General features: G+C 44.2%; 2 non-coding genes across 2 annotated transcripts; one reads left to right on the top strand and one right to left on the bottom strand.

Moving 5' to 3' along the window:
- Window positions 1-4,742: 4,742 nt before the first annotated feature.
- trnat-agu (transfer RNA threonine (anticodon AGU)) lies at window positions 4,743-4,816 on the bottom strand. The gene has a single exon. It is a non-coding gene; the product is annotated as a tRNA-Thr (tRNA).
- Window positions 4,817-15,219: 10,403 nt separating this feature from the next.
- On the top strand, window positions 15,220-15,361 carry LOC138236878 (U4 spliceosomal RNA). The gene has a single exon (XR_011188858.1). It is a non-coding gene; the product is annotated as a U4 spliceosomal RNA (small nuclear RNA).
- The last annotated feature ends 7,320 nt before the right edge of the window (window positions 15,362-22,681 follow it).

The raw sequence follows: 22,681 nt of genomic DNA, 5'->3' as shown, positions 1-22,681 counted from the left end.
ACATACAGTATATAGCTGGTCTTGGTACTTTAAAGAAAAAAATACACACCAGTATTCCATTTCTCCCTAACCATTGTAAGCTTCGAAGTCTTTAACTAACGTGATACCGGAGTCAACAAGCATACTTTTAGAATTTGATTAAAAGGGAATATAATATGGAATCACGTATCTCAAGAAATTAATAACGATATAATTATATTCATGTTGCAAAAGAACTGCAACGGACATAAAAACTCCCTTGCTTTGAACAGAGCGTTCCATAATTTCTAACTACGAAAATGCCAGGTGAAAGGATTTGTAAACATATTTTGTTAAAGCAAGTCAGTTTTTTCCGCAACACATAAAATACATTTTTCCAAGAAAGTTTAGCCTTTGTCACTAATGAAACCACTAAATAAAGACATAAATATAGAAATCTTAAGATTTGTTTTATTTAATGTTGGTAGCAGGATGAACTGTCAGAGTGTATATTTTGTCACAAAGTTGCTGCAAGATGTTAACAGTGAAAAAGGTATTTAGAAATGAGTTATTTCAAGATGAAAAAGAAAACATACACGAAACATGGTTTCATAACGACCAGAATCGGTCTTGAGATATTTTTAACTTGATTTACAGTATTTGAGAGGTATGTCTTAACACCGATACTACAGTGCTTAAGTACTGCTCACGTATATGTTTCTAGGTTTATATTATGCATTTCATACGGTCAAATTACTTTTGAGCAACTAATAAGAAGCGCGAAACGGTATGCGTTTTAGTTTCGTTTTGTGCTGGGACCCGTGGATTGATTAGAGATATCAAGTACATACAAGTCATTTTTTAAATGTTGTAGTTCGTCTTGAAAAAATGTTACGAGTACATCATCTATCAACAATTACACAGGTTCTGTTTCCATATTGCGGATTTTGGTTAGGTATTATCAAATCCAGTGGCGCTGTGTGTTAGTTTACTGAGTCCCATGTCACATGGTCTGTGATTGAAACCTGTAAAACCGGTTTAATTCGTCACAGCCAGCACTCTTCAGGTGTGAGGGTCTTCTGCTCAGAATGAAACGCTAAAATGTTTGTGTTTATTCTAATGGTAGTGGGGGCAGGGTGTGTGGGAACAGGTTTGGTTGAAATTGCATTGGACATCTATGTTCTTCACACCTGAAACATTTTCTCTGAAAGCATTTTCTTCGCAGTTTAACCGATCTTGTTACAGCATGTTACAGTTTACTATTATTAACCATATTAATTTTAAGTGCATTAAAGTGAATGTAAAATCTTGTAAAAATATATTTTCATTGTTCAAATATACATTAAGTCTGACTATCATATAATAAGTTAAATACAAAACTAAAGATAAAATAGGGTTAAATATAATTCAAAATATTTTGCTAACAATGTTAACTGTTTATGAATAATAAAATGTATTAACTAAGGAGTAGGATGGCACAGTTGTTAGTATGTTTTTTGTTTTGTTTCTTTTTCATAAATACAACAGTAGTACCTGATGTCTCAGTGGCTTTCAAAATTAAATTATGCATGCAAACCTGTGAACTTGAAAGATAACTAAGATATCCATCCATTATATTCCATAATATCCATGAAATATATGGCGCTGAAATATGTGTGACGCAGTGGTGGCCTGACACGGTGAGGTGCCCTGGCAGCTGTGTGATGCAGTGGTGGTCGGGTATGTAGAGGTGCACTGGCAGCTGTGTGTTGTGACGCAGTGGTGGCCTGGCACGGTGAGGTGCGCTGGCAGCTGTGTGATGCAGTGGTGGTCGGGTATGTAGAGGTGCACTGGCAGCTGTGTGTTGTGACGCAGTGGTGGCCTGGCACGGTGAGGTGCGCTGGCAGCTGTGTGATGCAGTGGTGGTCGGGTATGTAGAGGTGCACTGGCAGCTGTGTGTTGTGACGCAGTGGTGGCCTGGCACGGTGAGGTGCGCTGGAGCTGTGTGATGCAGTGGTGGTCGGGTATGTAGAGGTGCACTGGCAGCTGTGTGTTGTGACGCAGTGGTGGCCTGGCACGGTGAGGTGCACTGGAGCTGTGTGATGCAGTGGTGGTCGGGTATGTAGAGGTGCACTGGCAGCTGTGTGTTGTGACGCAGTGGTGGCCTGGCACGGTGAGGTGCGCTGGAGCTGTGTGATGCAGTGGTGGTCGGGTATGTAGAGGTGCACTGGCAGCTGTGTGTTGTGACGCAGTGGTGGCCTGGCACGGTGAGGTGCGCTGGAGCTGTGTGATGCAGTGGTGGTCGGGTATGTAGAGGTGCACTGGCAGCTGTGTGTTGTGACGCAGTGGTGGCCTGGCACGGTGAGGTGCGCTGGCAGCTGTGTGATGCAGTGGTGGTCGGGTATGTAGAGGTGCACTGGCAGCTGTGTGTTGTGACGCAGTGGTGGCCTGGCACGGTGAGGTGCGCTGGCAGCTGTGTGATGCAGTGGTGGTCGGGTATGTAGAGGTGCACTGGCAGCTGTGTGTTGTGACACAGTGGTGGCCTGGCACGGTGAGGTGCGCTGGCAGCTGTGTGATGCAGTGGTGGTCGGGTATGTAGAGGTGCACTGGCAGCTGTGTGTTGTGACGCAGTGGTGGCCTGGCACGGTGAGGTGCGCTGGCAGCTGTGTGATGCAGTGGTGGTCGGGTATGTAGAGGTGCACTGGCAGCTGTGTGTTGTGACGCAGTGGTGGCCTGGCACGGTGAGGTGCCCTGGCAGCTGTATGATGCAGTGGTGGCCTGGCACGGTGAGGTGCGCTTGCAGCTATATGACGCAGTGGTGGCCTGGTACGGTGAGGTGCGCTGGCAGCTGTGTGATGCACAGCTCAGTTGGTTTTGTCCAACTGAGCAATCTTGCTTTCATAAAATATACCAACATTTTAATGACTGATGATTAACATGCTGTAATACACAGTTCAAAATTAAAGGCTCAAATGCTGTACATGAGAGGTTAAGCTCCCCCTGGCGGTTTTACAAGGCGACGCCGGATAGTTAGTCACGTGACACACGTGAACCGCGTGATACCCCGGTGGGCGTGTCGCGGTATGCCGCGAAATACCTCACCCATTTTGAATGGCTGCATCTGTACGTTCAGAATCAAACCCGCAGCTGTTGTTTGACTTTATTTCTTGACTAATTACAACTGAGTGTCGCACGAGCAGTTACGTAAACTTGTCTGGTATATTTGAAAACAAATGCCGTTCTTCAATTAAAACTAACAGTACATTGTCAGGGACATTCAGTTCTATAAAAACAAGAGACAGACAAGAGAATATTTCTTCCTTTCATGTGGACTACGTGTTGACTTACTGGTCGGAATAATTGAAAAGTTCGGGTTCATAGCCGATGCAGTGCGTGCTAATTAGAACAGCAACGCTGAGTTCTCAGCACCGTACTGAGCCCAGGTGTTTTTCTAAAGCTGTCAGGTGCAGTTCATTTACATGAAGGAAATCTCTTACTGGGTGCAATTACAATGCAGTAAGTAGCACAGACTACTTAGGGAGCAGCCCGGTGCGTTTAAAAATGACCTGAGCCAGACAGGAGTCGAACCTACAATCTCCTGATTCGTAATCAGACGCGTTATCCATTGCACCACTGGACCTGGTGTGACACTGCAGGACTGTAACCCAGTGAGCTCAGCCCTGCAACTAGTAAAATATTACCCCCGGTCCATTCTTTTCCAAAAGTGAGAAACACCTGTTTTCTACATGTTGTCTGTTTTAAAACCATATCTCTTTAAACCAAACCAAGAGTTTGTCTTTTGCACTGCTATTCTGATTCATTTCGATTTCAAAGAAAAAAAAAACATTACCTTCCAAAGCATCATAAAATTGTCCCTTCTTCCAGACTCTACTTCTCTCTTGTAGTAGTACAGCAGACCTTTCCAGGTGAGCAGATCACAGAGTCCGAAATGAGCTTCCTCCATCAAGCAAAGTACCTGAACATGACTCTGTCATCATAAAAGCGCCCCTGTAATAAAGAAATTAAATCCGAAATCAAGAGGGCAGTTGCCTACTGAAATACAAGAAGTCATCAATTTTAACCTAGCAACACATTAAAGGCTGCATCTATACAAGTACGATTCTAGAAATGCTCACCAGATTACGTTTTAAGAAGGAACTGTGCCTCAGGTTCCGCCGAGATCTTAACTCGGATGGCAGGATTCAGAGTCCGGAGTGCGGACTGATGGCGCACGGAGGGTCCATATACTGTGGATCCCTCAGTGATCTTCCGCGTATTCAAACCGCCAGCGTGTGACTCCCCTGTCCCCGTGACCTCATTGCTCTGCTCTCTCCTCTGTGCAGCCGAGCCCGGCTCATGGTAAAGTGAAAAAAAATATGCCCTCAACGTGAGATTTAGTCTGGAGCGAGGATAGATGTTACCTTTTTATCATTGAACAGGATGTATGTGATGTGGCGATTAGGTTCAATTTTGTATCCTCTTTAAAAGATTAAGGACTGGGGTGAGCGTGATTTACCAGCTAAGAACCCGACGTGCGCACCGTTTAAGCTGCATAGACTCGGTCGTTTAACTCTTCTCCATTAGTAGGGTTAAGGTTAAAGAAAAAAACATTGCTGACTTATTTTTTTTTTTGCCAGCCGCTAGCGCTGATTAGCAAGGTTTGTATTTCATGTTTTGCAAGTTGCATCCATTTTAAGAAAAACAAGTCGCGTTAAAGACAGGAAATGAATACTTGCATTTAATTAAGTCTAGCTGTAGGCGGTTGTCCATAATGACCAGTACTGTTCAAGAAGACAGAACAAGGAAGGCACCGCTGGGATTCGAACCCAGGATCTCCTGTTTACTAGGCAGGCACTTTAACCAACTAAGCCACAGCACCCCAGGAGTGTTGTCCTTTTGCAGCCACTTGGACACACCTTTAGAAAAACATTTTGTTAACAGGCATTCTGCCTCAGCCTAAACACCTATAGCTTGCAAAGCGCATGCTATTAGACAGGCACCTCTGCAAGACCTTAAGAGTCTCTTAAACTAGTGATAGTAAGGTGTTCCCAATGGGTGATGTTCGGCTTTCAAATCATCTCTCCGTGGAAGCGCCGAGATGCAGCTGTTTAAGGCTTAGAAGCAGCTGACTGTTTCACTACCTAGCTGATCACTGTCAGTCAGGGAGCTTAGAGGTGAAAAGCCTGTCTGAGAGACAATTCGCCGTCGATCAGTTCAATATGTTCCGTACCAGCTCGGCGCACCCGAGATCATCTTGGTAGCCGTGTAGCTCAGATGAGTGAGAGCTTGTGTGTATTTACCACCGTGATTGGATGCCGGCCCTTCTCAGGTCACAGTAAACCTTCTGCTCAAAAAAAGTGAGGTAAAACCTCACTCTGCACAGTAAAACCTAAAAAAGTGAGGTTTTATTTAATCTCTGACCAAGGGAAACGTTTCATTTTTTCAAAGAAATGTTTGTTAAAAAATAAAGTCATAGTTCCATGGGATTCAATCATAGACCGTGTGACATGGAAGTCAGGAACCTAACCCACTAAAGCACTACAGAAACATTATCGACAGACAATGTACAGCGTGTACTATTCTTGTGTTGTGGTACATGAATATAATTATATCGTTATTAATTTCAAATTTATAACTTTATTAACTTTATAAATTTATTAACGTTATTAATTAATTTCACGACGCACAGACAGAGCGTGGGGAGCTGCCGCCTGCAAACACGGCTCCAGGCAGGACTCCGCTCTGCAGGAGCCGCAGAGCAGAGGAGATGGGGGCAGCTTAGCTCCTGTGCAGAGACCTGAGCTGTTGTTGCTGCGGACGCTGTCTTTTCTGCACTCGGGGTAGGAGTGAATGTTGAGTTGCCCTTAGAAATGAAGCAAAGCACTTCAACGGCACGGGTGTGTGTGTGTGCGCCCTGGTGATTCTGGGAGACAGATCGAACCTGGGCTAAAAGAGAGGGGGCTTAGCCCTCTTCCATTTGCTACTTCAAAGTTGTACAACCCATTTGTATCTGCTAGGCGGTGCAGTCGTCGTGCACAAAGAACGCTTTGAAAAGCGTCAAAGGCAAGTCATTCTGAGTTGGTCGTTTGTGTTTTCCGTTCAGACGCGAAATGCTGAAATGATCTCTCGGCTCCTCGGTTGTCATTTCTGCTCCGTAAAGGAATCACAGCACGCGTCGGCTTCCAGCACGGTGGGTCAGGACACGATGCCGGGGGGTCGGAGAGAGCGATGTCTTCCTCGTTAGTATAGGACCTGTCACCTGTCCCCACCTGTCACGCGGGAGCAAGGGGTACATCAGGACGCGCATTGAAGTGAAAGCAGGATGCGCTGCGACATGCACTGTGCAGATCCTGCCACACTAAGAGGTGAGTGGGTCTGTTCGATCACAGCGCTAGGCGAATCCCCAATCCCCTTTTGTGCGTGGCGACAAAAGAAATCTGTTTGTTTTTCGCCCGGTTTCGAACTGGGGACCTTTCGCGTGTGAGGCGAACGTGATAACCACTACACTACGGAAACTGTGGTAAGACATGCCCAGCGGCCCAGTGCTGAGCTTCGCCAATGCGATTCAGCTGCTTCCAGTGCCTTTATTGGAGTGCGCTGATGGACCGTGCTCTCTCTCCAGAGACCAGCACGCCTCTCATGGACGGAGCAGGAAAGGCGGCGTCACATTCTACAGCCCTCTCCACGCAATCGACGAAATCGGGCTACTGACGTGGAGAAAATCGCCTCTCCAGAAAGTGCAAATATCATCTTGGAGAGTATAAATCCTATTGCCGAAGGTCAGCCCTGTCTACCAGAGTAACCCTCCCACCTCCTGCAGCGATGGTCAGCTGGTCTCACACGCGAGAAGTTTCGGCTGGAAACAAGCGCCCCCTCTTCTCGCACGTTTTGCACGTTCGAGTAGTTTTAATGCGGCTCCTTCGTACACGGTGCTGATCTTTTGGAAAGCAGGAGGCAAAACTGACACGTTCCCATACCAGGAGTCGAACCAGGGCCGCCTGGGTGAAAAGCAGGAATCCTAACCACTAGACCATATGGCAGCGAACAACCCTGCTGTTCCCGGCATCATGCAAGCAAACTACATAAATATGAGAAAACACGCAAGAGAGTTGTCACTCAGAGTGTCGAAGGGTCGATGTATACTGGGACTCAGTTGAAATGCAACGTCAGGACTTTTCCGTTTATGTCACACGAAGAGAGCACAGCCTTTTCCGCCCTGCCACGTGTGTATCGGTAACTCGACGTGATCGTATAGTGGTCAGTACTTTGCGTTGTGGCCTTAACAACCCTGGTTCAAATCTGGGTCACGGCAGAATAGGGGTGTTTGCTTTTACTACTTGCATGAATGAAGGCAAAAAAAAGCCAATCGATGTGAACGAACGGCGCTTTACAGAGGAGTACTGCCTGACTGGATCGTTGATGAACGACAGAGGCCACTCCGACCTCTTCTCGGGGTTTCTTCAATGACTTACTAAGGATCTTCTTCACATTCGCCCATGCAGGGGAAGCCAGTTACACCATAGCAAACGCAGGAAAGTGCATTTCATGCAGAGACCAGGAGGGACCTGTTTACACCAAGAGTGGTCGGAGTATGGAACAATGCGCCCAGCCCTGTTGCTGGAGTCGATTCTTGATTAGATCTTGGGCTCACTAAGAGGCCCCCGCTGGGTACTAATCTTTCTGTTGTTCTCGCAGGTGTTGCGCTGCTTTTGAGCCGACAGAGCTCGTCTTGGTCTGTCGGGACAGCCCAATTGCAAATGATCGGCTCCAGGTACAGAAAAAACGTGCGTTTGGTACAAGAGTGCATGAAGGCACCGGAAATACATTGGGAACAAATGACTGGTGGTTCAAGACCTCTGTGAAGTGCAGGAGCGTGCAAGAAGAGGCTGTTTGCACCCGGTCTCGAACCTGGGACCTTTCACATGTTAGGCAAACGTGATAACCACTACACTACGGAAACCTGTAGGGTTTGTTGCTGGTGTATCGCTTGCGTTTCGGGCTGAGAAAGGGACGCGTCATTTTAGGCAGGGGGCGCTGGAGAGAGGAACAAAGGGAGCGATGAAACAAAATGCCGAAACCCGGGATCGAGCCAAGGACCTTTAGAACATACTCTCACGAATCGTTAGAATATGTGCGTTTGATCATCAATTGCGTAACAACCACATTCGTTCGACTTGAGCCATCAAGCTCATAGTTTTCAAATCTTGAAAGCTGTCATTGAGCACATCATAGTCTGCAGTACGCCCCGTAACTTGCGTACTTCAACAGAAAGAAGAGCAGACAGCTCCATAAATATGCGAGGCGCAGAGAGTGCAAGGCGAGCCGCACACGTTTCGGTGGCTGAGAGAGGGCAGTTTTTGCTTCTGCATTTCCCAAGTAAGGACGCATGACAACAAGCGATCGCGGTGCTCATTTACGACATAGTGGTGATGAGTTTTCAGTACGTGTTCTTTTGAACGAGCAATGAGGTTGCTGCCTTGGACAGCTGACTGCACGCTCTCATTGTGCCACGTGATGAGTATTCACCAGGCTCGTTCAGTCATTAGTCACATTCCATTGTTTGCCATAAGCAGATGCTGCAAGGTGATGTGGATATCAGTTCCCAGTCTTGTGGACGAGGACAGAAAGAGCACACAAGGGCTCAGCCGGGAGTTGAACCCGGGACCTCCCACACCCTAAGCGAGAATCATACCCCTAAACCAATGAGCCACAGCAGCACTTTCTATTTTATCCTGTCAGCGAGCTTGAGGATGGGGGAGAGGCGTCATTCGCTCGTCCAGTCAGACCTTCATCAATAAGTCAAGAAAGCCGCAATTACACGACTGCCTTGCAGACGAAGGGCAGTGAACTGCACCCGGTAAGAGGGGAACAAGCGGCACTAGGCGACACTGAGGCATGAGCCCCAGCAAGGGGGGTTAGCTTGCATGGTACAGCGCTCGCTTTGCATGCGAGAGGTAGCGGGATCGTTTCCCACGTCCTCCAGGTGTGTGCTTAGAGCTTGATGTGCCGAAAGGTGTCCTTTAGCCTGTGGTCACACCTTGCATGGAGAGCGTCATGCAGCTGTCAATCATTTCGCAGCCACGCCCCCTCTTCATCTTCTCTCTGCCTTAAGCGTCTCCGCCACTCTCTCTTGACATTTCATGTCAGCATGTCAGAAGTCCGAGTGACGTTTTTAATGGCTGAGTGAGGGCACGATGCTGAAGCAGAGAGGCCACTTCAGCCAGAGAGACTTGTGCTAGGTGAGATCTGAAAAACGGACTCGCAACAGAAACAGACCAAAAAAGTATCGGTGAGATCAAAAGGCAAATGCAACATCCAGCAGAGGGCGTCTAAAGATTAGGGAACGGGCGACTGAAATCCATATGAGGCAAACTTTCCGGCTGTGCACTGCAGCTGGCCTCGTTGGCGTAGTTGGTAGCGTGTCAGTCTCTTCATCTGAAGGTCCTGAGTTTGATCCTCACACGGGGCAGGGCTGCTTCCTCTCTTGCTCTTTTCAAACACTTGCGGCAACTGTTCGCTCATAACCACGTCTGGAATGCGTGACCTTTACACGGGGGAGAAGCAACGCCGCATCCCTTTTCTAAAGAACATTCACATTCAGAAATAAGTCAAGAAATTTGCCATTACTTTTGCTGTCAGCCTGCCCATGTTGCCAAAGAAAGATTCACTCGGCGTCAACATGACAGAACAGCGATCACTTGAAAACACTGTTCCACACTCCGTAAGCAAGAACTTCAGTGTTTGCAGTCACCCGATATGCCGATAGTCAAAGGAGCACAAAACACGAAACGTCAAAAGACAAGATGAGTTGATGGAAAGAGCGTTGAATTGATGAGCACAAAAGTTCAGCTCGTACAATAGGCAACGAAGGTCCCGGCGTCATCATCGCACTTGAAAGGACTGCCTTGCAGACTAAGGGCAGTGGGAGGTTGCTGTTTTGAGATGGAGGCATTGGGATGGTGGGCCGAGATCTATTCTTCTTAAGGAATTCTTCATCGTGAAAGATCGGTCCACAGATCATCCAAAGAACTTACAAATTTTTTTGACTCAGGGAATCACGTCTTGAAAATACGGCTTGGACGCGTAACGGCATTCTATCCAACTATCCAACTGCAGGACTTGAGGGTTTTTTGTGCTTTGTTCTGTTTTCGTTGACATCGCATTCGTAAGAGCGTCAAAAAAGGCAATTCCAGCATCTAACACGAATAAAAGGGCTATTGAAACTGCAGGGCTGCGCAGCTTCTAAAATCCTTGCACACAATTCTCCGTTATTGTTACTTCCTTCTTTCTGTCTAACAAAGTTCCCTTTTCCTGACCGGACGGGGAGACTATCATTCCAACTTGAAGCCAGCCTTAAGTTCTCCGAGGCGCATTTGTCTGCTAGCATGCATTTTGTGAAATTTTTTTTTGTTGTTGTTAAACCGAAAGCGACTTTGAAAAAGGGTTCCGCCGCCGCCCGGCACTCTATGTTAGACTGTATCAAGAAGGCAGCGCGTGCTGCAGCCGTGGCCGAGTGGTTAGGGCGATGGATTAGAAAGCCGTCGGGGTCTCCCCGCGAAGCTTCAAGTCCTGCCGCCTACGGTGTCGTCGTGTGTCTGCGCAACAAAGGAAAAGCACCCGTTTCGCTTTTCCCGCGACTTTTAAAACACGAATGATCTGGATTTCTAAATGAATGGCTCTTAAAATGTGATCTGATCTTCATCTGACGCATAATAATAAATAAAGACAGTCTTGTTTAACAAACAACACACAACATTTTACATTGTCAATTCAGTTCAAATCAATGTATTTCTATATAGCGCCTTTCACAACAAGGTTGTCCCAAGGCACTTAACAATGCAAGTTGTTGAGAGCCTTGTGTCTAATATGCCGCCTAGGTTACGTGCTGTCTCTTTGAGGCAAATGTTTAAATCCTCTGAGTTAAGTGCTGAAGTTATAGTAGTCCTATCAGTATTGTTGCCTCCGATCAACAGATCCTCAGTTTTCTCAGAGTTGAGTAACAAAAAGTTTTCACACATCCAAGTCTTTCCTTCATTAATGCATTTAACTAAAGTGATAATAGAAGAGTTGTCGTTTGGTGTAAACAAAATGTTTATTTGAGTGTCATCAGCATATGAATGGAAGTTCATATTATTTTTTCGTATTATCCTACCTAGCAGCAGCATGTAGAGAGAGAGAGCAATATTGGTCCCGGCACTGATCCGTCTGGTACCCCAAATTGAACTGGTGACGTTGATGAAGCAGTACAATTATTAGATATTTGAACATAATGAAAACGATGAGTAAAATGTGAAGTAAACCACTGAAGGACGGTTCCAGATAAGCCAACCTCAAACTCAAGCCTGTGTAACAAAACAGAGAGGTCAACCGTGTCAAAGGCAGCTCTAAGATCTAGAAGCACAAGCACTGTTGCATTCCCTGCATCAGTAGCTAAGAGAATATCATTTACGACTCTCGTTAATGCAGTTTCAGAAACCAGACTGAAATTTCTCAATTATATTATTTGAATCCAGATACGATTGACGTTGGGCAACAACTATTCTCTCAAGACTTTTAGATTGAAATGGGACCTTTGAGACAGGCCTGTAGTTGTTAAGAACTTGTGGATCCAAATTTGACTTCTTAAGGAGCGGTCTAACAACTGCTACCTTAAATTGATCAGGTACAACGCCTGACGCAAGCGATGCATTCATCATACTAATTATAGGTCCTGCCAGTCCTTCGAGGGAATCTTTGACTAGCTGAGTGGGGATGGGATCTAGCGAACAGGTGGTTGACTTTGTCTTACGTCTGTGTTCATGAGTCCACCATAAGAAGAAATCTGAACAGGAGTGGTGATCATCCGAGGTCACCACGGAGGAAACCACTGATCTCCCCAACAAAAAAACCACCACTGCCCCTCTCAAGTTTGCTAAAGACCACATGGATGTTCCACAGCAACTCCTGGAACAATGTTCTGTGGACAGACGTGACAAAAGTTGAACTTGTTGGTAAATGTGCACAGCGTTATGTTTGGAGATAACAAAACACTGCATACCAACTCCAAAACCTCATCCCACCTGGGAAGCATGGCGGAGGCTGTAGGGCTTGCAATCATCGAGGGACCGATGAATTCCAAGATGTATCAGGAAATTCTACAGCAGAATTTCAGGGTGTCTGCCTGTGATCTAAAACTCGAAAGACGCTGGGTCATGCAGCATGACAAAAACAAAGGAGTACATCAACAACAGAGTGGCTGAAACAGAAGAAATTCCGTATTTTGGGATGGCCAAGTAAGAGTCCTGACCCCAATCCCATTGAAGTGCTGTGGCATGATCTGAAGCAGGCCGTTCAGCGCAAGACATCCCAAAAATATACATGAACTGAAAGTTTTGCATAGAGGAATAGGCCAAAATACCTCCTAACCGCTGCTCAGGTCTGACCAGCCGCTACAGAAAGTGGGGGTTGAGGTTTTTGTCAATAAAGGAGGTTCCACTAGCTCCTTAATATAAGGGTTCACGTACTTTTTCCATCAATGACCTTGATTGTTTAAAACATTTGTTAAAACAGCAATGTCAAATGTTGGGCGTGTGTTGTTTGTTAAATCAGACTCTCTTTATTGATTATTATGACTAAGATAAAGATAAGATCACATGTTAGGAGCCATTCATGCAGAAATCCACATCATTCCGAAGGGCTGTTTACAAAAGTTTTTCTCCCAACTGTATGTGAGAGAAAAGCAGAGACGCTCACTGAGTAAGGTGGGGTTGCAGCTTCGCAAATTGCAAGGACATTTGTACTCTCAAAAGGGGACAGGAGCAACCCAGATGGGACTCGAACCCACAATCCCTGGCTTAGAGTGCCAGTGCCTTAGCCATTAGGCCACTGCGCCACACTGGGTGAGGTTGATCACGCTGATGAAGAGCCAGTTTTTTTTTCCTTTGCTTTTTCAAAGGGATCCCCAAAAATAAGGGAAGTTAGGCAGCAGAAGGTTTACTGTGACCTGAGAAGGACCGGCATCCAATCACGGTGGTACACACACACACGCTCTCGCTCATCTGAGCTACACGGCTACCAAGATGATCTCAGGTGCGCCGAGCTGGTACGGAACATATTGAACTGATCGACGGCGAATTGTCTCTCAGACAGGCTTTTCACCTCTGAGCTCCCTGACTGACAGTGATCAGCTAGGTAGTGAAACAGTCAGCTGCTTCTAAGCCTTAAACAGCTGCATCTCGGCGCTTCCAAGGAGAGATGATTTGAAAGCCGAACATCGCCCATTGGGAACACCTTACTATCACTAGTTTAAGAGACTCTTAAGGTCTTGCAGAGGTGCCTGTCTAATAGCATGCGCTTTTCAAGCTATAGGTGTTTAGGCTGAGGCAGAATGCCTGTTAACAAAATGTTTTTCTAAAGGGGCCTCGCACTCTTTTCCAAGCAATGGTCACCATCCCCACCGAGTGTCACAATGTAGTCATGTCCTAGGACGTCACCTGTTAGTCTCCATTTGTCTGCCACCAACACTTTCGGTTACGGGGTCACAACCGCACCCCGGAGAGCAGAGGAGCCGTTGGCGTTCTGGTGGCGCAGATTGGGCTGAAGGTGGGGCGCTTGAATCTCGCTGTTGGAGGCCGTCTGAAACTGACCCAAGCCTTTCCCTTGAATTAAATGTAAATAAGAAATGAACACCAGATGCACATGGAATCAATCACGTGTTTCCTTTGAGCCGTTTCAAAGACTGCTCCAGAGTTTACCTTGCACAGATGCGCAAAGATTAATGATGGGGGTGCATGCTTCCAGGCGCCTTACAACTGTAGGGACTGATTAGAGACAATTCGTAGCGTGTGTTCGTTTCCATATACGCCCCGTGTTGCAATGGTAGGATGAAGTCAAATACGGCTTGGACGTGTAACGGCATTCTATCCAACTGCAGGGCTTGAGGGTTTTTTTGTGCTTTGTTCTGTTTTCGTTGACATCGCATTCGTAAGAGCGTCAAAAATAGGCAATTCCAGCATCTAACACGAATAAAAGGGCTATTGAAACTGCAGGGCTGCGCAGCTTCTAAAATCCTTGCACACAATTCTCCGTTATTGTTACTTCCTTCTTTCTGTCTAACAAAGTTCCCTTTTCCTGACCGGACGGGGAGACTTTATCATTCCAACTTGAAGCCAGCCTTAAGTCCTCTGAGGCGCATTTGTCTGCTAGCATGATTTTGTGAAAGTTCAAATTCGGACAAACACAATCTGTGGCGTTTAGCGTGACATAGTCTTGCAGGCATCGTGCTGTCTCACTGCAATACTATACCGCTGGAGGAAACAGTCCATCTGGCCATGAAACTCATTTGAACGTCTAGCTACAGCAACTAACAATATCATGATTTATTCAGGATGTGTGGAATCAGAACGTCCCGGAGACAGCTTCCGAAATCGTGATCATTCTCTGGTGGTGTCCTGCTGGGATCCTGTGGGCGTGTGTTGGTGGTATAGTGGTGAGCATGCAAAAGCCACTGCATTGGCCAGGAATCGAACCCGAGCCTCTTACTTGGCAGGCAAGAATTCTTCCACTGAACCACCAATGCTCAATACCTGTACCTTCAAAAAAGACGCTTTTTTGGTGCTCTGTTCAAAAAGCGTCGACATCTGTTTCCAGCTGCAAAATGCCATCCGCGGACGCTGAAGAATTTATTTATTTAGACACTGCTCAGAATCCCCTGTAAGATTCTCCCTCAGTTCCTTTGAGCAGTGTTTTACCTCTTTCAAAAGGCTTCACTTTCCAAGTCACATTCCAAGGCTCATCGAACCCGGGCTGTTTCCTCCAGCGGTATAGTATTGCAGTGAGACAGCACGATGCCTGCAAGACTATGTCACTCTAAACGCCACAGATTGTGTTTGTCCGTTCGTGTCAGTCGTCGTGCAACCACGGGAAGTGGGACACAAACATGCTGCAATGCTTTCAGGACGTTAGGATTTGTTTATGCAACATCCGAGAAGAGTACTTGTGGCTTGAATGTGAACTGTACGTGCCCGCCCCCTTTCCTCTGTAGTGCATGAGTTCCTCCCGGCATGCCCTTCGTCATTGTTCTGTCATCTTGTATTTAAAGGGTTGTATTCCTGCTGCTGAAAATAAGCAACGGTTTTCTCACAACGGCCTTTGTTTCCGACGTTGCCCTTGTCTGTCATGAAATTCTTCAAAACCTCAAGCTAGAAGAAGAAGACGACAAATATGAAGCGTTACAGCAACGACATGCCATGAGACGATTGATAACGATTTCCGTAGGATCCCCGCGGTTTCCTGGCAACCGTCAGCTTTGCGCAGTGGCAGTATCGTAGCCTGTGAGGTTTAGCCGAGGCGCGATTATTACTAGTTGAAAACTTTTCCCAATACCCCCCTTCCGCCGGTTTGCAATACAATCGGCGAAAGCAATTTTTGACAGTCTCGTCAGAGACTGAGCAAGGTGTTTAAAGACAGATTTTGTCATGGTGACATCATGATAGAAAGAAACGAGCTTGTTACGTTTCAACAGAAACGCTCTTTAGCTCTTTCAGCGTTATGCAGAGAACAGCGTCTGTCGAGATCACTTTTGAGTCAGCGCGAAACGCCGTGTGCTGTCAGTTTGATTTCATATTGCTCGTAGCGGCCCCCGGCTTTTGTCTGTCAAACGTTAGGTTGCGCTTCTTCATGCTGCATCGTCGGCATGAGTGGAGCTTTATAAACGTCTGTACTTACTGCGCCCCATAAGAAATCGTTTGTCCCCGTTCAAAAGAGATTGTGCGATGTCCTGCAGCATACCTTTGACAGTTTGAAAAGAGGAATTTATTCTGCTTCCTGTGCGTGCAGTAGTTACAAAGTTGAACGCCTTTACACGATCTGCTGCAGTTTTCAGTGGGCGGGCTTTGTCAAATGGCTTGGAAAAACGCACTGTGTTTCGGCTCGGGAAACATCATGAGCAGTGTCCTGCATGTTTTCTGTGTATAGCTGTCTTTTAACGCATACAGAATTCATTCGAAATCATTGATTTCTCCAATTAACAAGGGTCCCTTAAAGGATGAGTCAAAGTAACGTCTAATCGGATTAGTTTCCTTAGAGCTGGTTCAGAGTTTGCTCAAGAGTTTACCTTTCACAGATGCGCAAAGAAGAATGTTGGGGGTGCACGCTTCAAAGCGCCTTACAGCTGTAGGGAGTGATTCGAGACGATTCATGGCGTGTGCTCGTTCCCATATACCGTACGCCCCGGGGTGCAGTGCTAGGATGACATACAATACCGCTTGGGCACGTAACGGCGTTATATGCAAGTGCGGGACGTGAGGGTTTTCGTTTGTTCGTTTTGTTTTGCTCTGCTTTGCTTTGTTTCGTGGTCAAGAGGCGTAAGGTAAGTCGTAATCCAGGGAGAACACTGGTGGCAAACAGTCCGAGGTGAGAGGCGAGGTCCAAAGTCGAAAAGGCAGAAGGGGAGTCCAATATCCAGAATAAACGAGGTAATGGAAAAACGCCAGGTAGAGCTCTCAAGGAGTAGACTCAATACCGAGCAGCGGGAAGCAGGTAAAGATGGTAAAAATAGCACTGCGTACCGCACGGTGGAGTGTGTGCAGGTGGGTTAACTCGTGCGGCGGCGTTTGTTAATAATCACCCACTGCTGGTGCTGATTAGATCGCTTATGAGTTGGTCTTAACTGCCTGGCGGTCATGACAAGCTCCTCTTTAAGCTGTGGTTTAGTTTTGCATTCATGTGTTTCTAGAGCAGTTATTTATAGGGGTGGGTGGGTCTTTCACAGAGGCTCAGGACAAATCCCCCACATGAAATTTTACTGTGTGCGTTCAGACAGTCACAGGTCAAGAGCCAGGCAGGAGGACAGTGGACAGAAGAGCCAACGAACTAAAAATAAAAGAACGAATATGCAAAAGCCACCATCTTTTTCTTTTTGACATTTTCCGACTTTCATGCAAGCCAGGACAAAGTTGCTCGTACAGATGCAGCCATTCAAAGTAAGCGGTACAGACACGTACCGCAGGTAAGATGACACGCGATACCGGGGTGCGTGATTGGTTGACCGACAGGGGCACTCGTGGTCCGTTGGTCTGTCGTAGAAAGACTTACTGTAAACGTCTTTACTGTGCCCGTTGTAGATATTGAATTTTACCACTGAAGGGAAATCTTAGTAGCTGAGCATAAAAAGAATAGGAGCATACTGTAACGCGTGTGAAGGCCATAAACGATATTAATTTTGGAACGTAAACATACAGTATATAGCTGGTCTTGGTACTTTAAAGAAAAAAATACACACCAGTATTCCATTTCTCCCTAAACATTGTAAGCTTCGAAGTCTTTAACTAACGTGATACCGGAGTCAACAAGCATACTTTTAGAATTTGATTAAAAGGGAATATAATATGGAATCGCGTATCTAAAGAATTTAATAACGGTATGATTATATCCGTGTACTGCGGCAGAGCTATGTAGGGCTGTTTCGCCTGCCTGATCATGCGAGCTTTCTTGTAGCCTACTGGTCTAGGTGCGTGACTACCAACTGGCAGGTTGTGTGTTTGAATCCAGCTGCTGCTGGACTTTTCATTTTTATTTATTTATTTTTTAATCGCGTAACATAAACATATTACCGTATGCAAACTGTACTGTATACAGTATGTATATGTATATTTAATGTCTTAACTGTGCCCGTTTAATTGAATTAAAAAAAAAATTATTTAACACGAACATTAAGCTGTTTACATCTTCCGCCTGAGAACAGTCACCCGTTGCTACCCAACGCAGAATGGTGATTGGCTGACACCATCTGACACCCCTCTGATTGGAGAAAAAAGACGTGCTGGTGTGCTATACCAGGAAGAGGATTTCTTTCTATTCAAAACGTGTATTTTAAAAGTTTAAGAAGTAAAAACCTTACAGCGTACACAGATTTCTAAACTGATCAGGATCGTTATCTTTGTCTTATGCATAATAATGTTCACCGCTCTGTCCAGCAAATTAATAATAAACTTTATTTTATATAGCTTTTTAAACGAATAAGTAATTAGATTGCTCATAAACCTAATCACTTGCTTTTTCTTTTTATTTAGGCTCAGATTTCAACTATAGATCGTATTATTAATAACCATAATAACAACCAACCAACAAAAACAACCATATAAACATAATACCAACCAAAAACATAGATAACAACCACAATACAAAATCAAATAATCAAACCATTTTACACTCGCAAAGTCCTCCAATTATCATAATCCCGCCCCTTATGCAAAACCAAACCTTCCTCCCATCCCAGTTTATCCTGTTTATCATAAACAAAATCCACCTCAATTTTCAACATAAAGCATTACACAAAATCAATACCTCAACACTCCATACTCAACAACGATAATTCACAAACAGCCAGAACATGTAACTACACATTCCCAAACATACCTACTTTCCATAGCCCCGCCCCTTATGCAAAACCAACATCCCTCCCCTGTTCTCTCTTTCCCCTGGCGGTTGTAATTGTTTTTATTTTCAAATAAATTTTAGCAAAGTCATGTATTTTAAAAATCTTAAGATTTTTCTATTTATGTCTTTATTTAGTGGTTTCATTAGTGACAAAGGCTAAACTTTCTTGGAAAAATGTCTTTTATGTAAACCATGTTTGCTATTAATTCATTCAGGGCTAAAATATGTTCATTGTCTTCTAATGAAAGAAGGGTTCCTTTCGCCGTAGTCGGGAGCCTAGCCTTTAACTAGTAAGTACTGTATTTACTGGGTTTTTGAGGGGGTGTCTTTCGCTGGAAATCTCGCCTCCTACTTTGAAAATACCCGTGAAACCGGTTCAATTCGTCACAGCCAGCACTCCTGCAGAGAGTTGGGTTGTACAGTACTTGCAGTGTATACAGTACACGCGTTATGCTCTTCGTTAATGTCTGTGAAGTTTTATTTAATCTCTGAGCCATACTGATTCTTCTGGAAGCACACCAGTATTCCACTTTCTCCCTAAACATTTTTAGGATCAGAGTCTTACATGTGGTTATTTCGAAAACGTTTGTACGTGCTCCTTCTTACCATGTTACTGTTTACCGTTACTGACCATATTAAGTTTAAGTGCCTGTGGGCACTTTTCCTGTCCGTGGGGGGTGGACCGTCTTTCATTAGAAGGTTAGTCTGTTCTACTCTGAGAATGTAGAGGGGGTGGGAAGTGCCCGCGGTCATTTAATTAGTATTAAAATCTTAGTTATCTTTCTAGTTCACAGGTTTACATGCATAATTTAATTTTGAAAGCCACTGAGACATCAGGTACTACTGTTGTATTTATGAAAAAGAAACAAAACAAAAAACATACTAACAACTGTGCCATCCTACTCCTTAGTTAATACATTTTATTATTCATAAACAGTTAACATTGTTAGCAAAATATTTTGAATTATATTTAACCCTATTTTTTTCTTTAGTTTTGTATTTAACTTATTATATGATAGTCAGACTTAATGTATATTAATGTATATTTGAACAATGAAAATATATTTTTACAAGATTTTACATTAAGCACTTAAAATTAATATGGTTAATAATAGTAAACTGTAACATGCTGTAACAAGATCGGTTAAACTTCGAAGAAAATCCTTTCAGAGAAAATGTTTCAGGTGTGAAGAACAAACCTGTTCCCCCACACCCTGCCCCTACTACCATTAGAATATACACAAACATTTTAGCGTTTCATTCTGAGCAGAAGACCCTCACACCTGAAGAGTGCTGGCTGTGACGAATTAAACCGGTTTTACAGGTTTCAATCACAGATTGTGACTCAGTAAAGTAACACACAGCGCCACTGGATTTGATAATACTGTACCTAACCAAAATCCGCAATATGGAAACAGAACCTGTGTAATTGTTGATAGATGATGTACTCGTAACATTTTTTCAAGACGAACTACAACATTTAAAAAATGACTTGTATGTACTTGATATCTCTAATCTATGGAAGCCCGTTTCCGCCAGGGAGTAAAAAAAAAACGCGCTATGGTATCTCAGAATTACGACTTAGTAAGTCAGAATTCCGACTTAGTATCTCAGAATTGCGACTTAGTAACTCAGAATTCCGACTTAGTAAGTCAGAATTCCGACTTAGTATCTCAGAATTGCGACTTAGCAACTCAGAATTCCGACTTAGCATCTCAGAATTGCGACTTAGTAAGTCAGAATTCTGACTTAGTATCTCAGAATTCCGACTTAGTAACTCAGAATTGCGACTTAGCATCTCAGAATTCCGACTTAGTAAGTCAGAATTCTGACTTAGTATCTCAGAATTGCGACTTAGTAAGTCAGAATTCCGACATAGTATCTCAGAATTGCGACTTAGCAACTCAGAATTCCGACTTAGTAACTCAGAATTGCGACTTAGCATCTCAGAATTCCGACTTAGTAAGTCAGAATTCTGACTTAGTATCTCAGAATTGCGACTTAGTAAGTCAGAATTCTGACTTAGTATCTCAGAATTGCGACTTAGTAAGTCAGAATTCCGACATAGTATCTCAGAATTGCGACTTAGCAACTCAGAATTCCGACTTAGTATCTCAGAATTCCGACTTAGTAACTCAGAATTGCGACTTAAAATCATTCATAAATCGTACAAGATCTAAAGGCATGGAGAGTTGTATTGTCAAGTGCCCTGATAAAAATCAAATTAATGCAGGTCTACAATAGTTTTGCTCGTTATAATCCCTACACGGTTTGCAAGATGGACACCATTATAGAGGACTTATTTTGTCGTGGTTACACAAACCATGAAATTTTGGTGTTATTGGAGGAATCACACAATGTAAAACTGAGTCTTCGGACCTTGGAAAGAATGCTGTGTAAGAATCAGCTCTGGCGAAGGCGAAACAAGACAGATGAAGCGGAGGTCGCCTCATTCATACACCAACAGCTACAGACTTCTGGCAGACATCATGGCTATCGGTGGATGCACCAAAAATGCTGGATGGCAGGGATAATAACGGATAGAGAGACTGTCCGTCAGTTACTGCGCCTTATGGACGGGCGAGGAGTAGATCTGCGTGCGCAAAATCGCCTGAGGCGCCGGCAGTATTACAGCCGCGGACCAAACTATGTGTGGCATATTGATGGGTATGACAAATTAAAACCTTACGGGATATGCATCAACGGGTGCATTGATGGCTTCTCGAGAAAAATGATCTGGTTAGAAGCATACAAAACCAATAATGACCCACGAATTATTGCTGGTTATTTTATAGACGCTGTCTATAAAAACAACGGTCTTCCACAAAGAGTACGACTTGATCATGGAACCGAAAACACCCACGTTGCTGTAATGCAAAGGTTTCTGCGCGAAATGAATGAGGATAGCACAGAATGTGTCACTCTTGGCCCAAGCACTGGGAATCAGAGAATTGAACGCTGGTGGGCTACACTAAGAGCACAGTGCAGTCAGTTTTGGATGGACCATTTTGAACAGCTGAGAGAAGATGGGCATTTTGTTGACACCTTCATCGACAAATCACTCATTCAGTTTTGTTTCCAAAACACCATACAGGTAAATGTAACATACCTGTCATTACAGATTTTGATATGAATAGTAAAACATAACATTCTACTATGTTTCATACTATTATACTTATTAAAGATCTCTTCTTTGAGTTCCATAAAGTGATTTAACAAACCTTATTTCAAAACAATTGATTTCTATTGTGTAGGAGGAGCTCAATGAAGTGCTGACTGCCTGGAATAATCACAGAATAAGGCCAACCCACAACCCTCGCGCTCCCAGTGGACGACCTTCAGTGATGTATGCTGCCCCAAGTTTATATGGCGCACAGAACTATTTGCAGGCAGTTGACCAAATCAAAGTCGATATCTGTCGAGAAGACTGTTGTGTAAAGGACTACCCCTGTGATGAGGATGTCTTCCATCTTTGTGTTGAACTGATGGCTGAACAGAACCTTGCAATGCCAGATGATGTGTTTGAAATCACTGACCTTTACTTAAGACTACGTGAAATGGTCCTCAATGGGCTGGACCTTGAGTAGGAATAGGAGAATAGGGGACTTTGCACTCTCTGGATAAGATAAACTGCTTACAAATGTGGGATCTAGGTATAAGGGTGTTTTGTTTTTCTCAAATGCCACAGCATTTGATGTTACACATTAAAAGTGGTAAAGATGTTACCACTTTTAATGTGTTGTCTTTAGATCTGATTTAACATTGAGTGTGAAATAGGATGAAACAAGGAACAAATGAAAGTAAATGTGCCAAAAGATGCAAACAGTGTAAACAATCTTTAATGGACTATAGATAATGTTCACACATAAAAGCAACCCAACTTTGATTTGACAATAACATTATCTAACATTATATGAAATGTTTGACAATAACATTACCTCACCTCTCTCATTTCCTTTCACCAAATGCAATGTAAATATAGTACAAATAATATTCACTAAACGCAAGGCATTTGAACTCATCTGCAATCTTGATGTTTCATAAAAATGTCAGACAAAATCCACAAATAGCCAAACTAGTCAAACACAAATAAAAAAATTCAGATTCTGCAAAGTTACCGCTACCCCAAGAAACATCTAACTGAAGAGTTAATGACAAAGATTCATTCTAAATCAAGTGTTGACCAAAGTGAGCACTTAGAATTCATCTTTGCCATGAACTGTCCAGTTATTGTGCAAATAAACTCTGCTGCCATATTGTGACTAAATTACATAAAACGCAAAAGTTGTAACATTATTAGACACTACATGGCACCAGAGTTTATTGG

Source organism: Lepisosteus oculatus, unplaced genomic scaffold, assembly GCF_040954835.1.
Source record: "Lepisosteus oculatus isolate fLepOcu1 unplaced genomic scaffold, fLepOcu1.hap2 HAP2_SCAFFOLD_94, whole genome shotgun sequence".
Classification (NCBI taxonomy): Eukaryota; Metazoa; Chordata; class Actinopteri; order Semionotiformes; family Lepisosteidae; genus Lepisosteus; species Lepisosteus oculatus.
Note: the sequence above shows the minus strand (reverse complement) of the source record. Positions and strands in the feature narration are given on the sequence as shown.